Here is a 2,039-nt window from a genome sequence, read left to right as displayed (position 1 = left end):
ATATCAACATTATAGTTATAACCATGTTATGAGACTATACAGGACTGACCATCCATGATATCAACATTATAGTTATAACCATGTTATGAGGCTATACAGGACTGACCATCCATGATATCAACATTATAGTTATAACCATGTTATGATAATATACAGGACTGACCATCCATGATATCAACATTATAGTTATAACCATGTTATGATAATATACAGGACTGACCATCCATGATATCAACATTATAGTTATAACCATGTTATGAGGCTATACAGGACTGACCATCCATGATATCAACATTATAGTTATAACCATGTTATGAGACTATACAGGACTGACCATCCATGATATCAACATTATAGTTATAACCATGTTATGAGGCTATACAGGACTGACCATCCATGATATCAACATTATAGTTATAACCATGTTATGAGGCTATACAGGACTGACCATCCATGATATCAACATTATAGTTATAACCATGTTATGAGGCTATACAGGACTGACCATCCATGATATCAACACTATAGTTATAACCATGTTATGAGGCTATACAGGACTGACCATCCATGATATCAACACTATAGTTATAACCATGTTATGAGGCTATACAGGACTGACCATCCATGATATCAACATTATAGTTATAACCATGTTATGAGGCTATACAGGACTGACCATCCATGATATCAACACTTATAGTTATAACCATGTTATGAGGCTATACAGGACTGACCATCCATGATATCAACACTATAGTTATAACCATGTTATGATAATATACAGGACTGACCATCCATGATATCAACATTATAGTTATAACCATGTTATGAGGCTATACAGGACTGACCATCCATGATATCAACATTATAGTTATAACCATGTTATGAGGCTATACAGGACTGACCATCCATGATATCAACATTATAGTTATAACCATGTTATGAGACTATACAGGACTGACCATCCATGATATCAACATTATAGTTATAACCATGTTATGAGACTATACAGGACTGACCATGATATCAACATTATAGTTATAACCATGTTATGAGGCTATACAGGACTGACCATCCATGATATCAACATTATAGTTATAACCATGTTATGAGACTATACAGGCCTGACCATCCATGATATCAACATTATAGTTATAACCATGTTATGAGGCTATACAGGACTGACCATCCATGATATCAACATTATAGTTATAACCATGTTATGAGACTATACAGGACTGACCATCCATGATGTCAACATTATAGTTATAACCATGTTATGAGAATATACAGGACTGACCATCCATGATATCAACATTATAGTTATAACCATGTTATGAGGCTATACAGGACTGACCATCCATGATATCAACATTATAGTTATAACCATGTTATGAGGCTATACAGGACTGACCATCCATGATATCAACATTATAGTTATAACCATGTTATGAGGCTATACAGGACTGACCATCCATGATATCAACATTATAGTTATAACCATGTTATGAGGCTATACAGGACTGACCATCCATGATATCAACATTATAGTTATAACCATGTTATGAGGCTACACAGGACTGACCATCCATGATATCAACATTATAGTTATAACCATGTTATGAGGCTATACAGGACTGACCATCCATGATATCAACATTATAGTTATAACCATGTTATGAGGCTATACAGGACTGACCATCCATGATATCAACATTATAGTTATAACCATGTTATGAGGCTATACAGGACTGACCATCCATGATATCAACATTATAGTTATAACCATGTTATGAGGCTATACAGGACTGACCATCCATGATATCAACACTATAGTTATAACCATGTTATGAGGCTATACAGGACTGACCATCCATGATATCAACACTATAGTTATAACCATGTTATGAGGCTATACAGGACTGACCATCCATGATATCAACATTATAGTTATAACCATGTTATGAGGCTATACAGGACTGACCATCCATGATATCAACACTATAGTTATAACCATGTTATGAGGCTATACAGGACTG

Source organism: Oncorhynchus keta, unplaced genomic scaffold, assembly GCF_023373465.1.
Source record: "Oncorhynchus keta strain PuntledgeMale-10-30-2019 unplaced genomic scaffold, Oket_V2 Un_scaffold_14044_pilon_pilon, whole genome shotgun sequence".
In the NCBI taxonomy this organism is placed as follows: Eukaryota; Metazoa; Chordata; class Actinopteri; order Salmoniformes; family Salmonidae; genus Oncorhynchus; species Oncorhynchus keta.
This window is presented reverse-complemented; position numbering follows the sequence as displayed.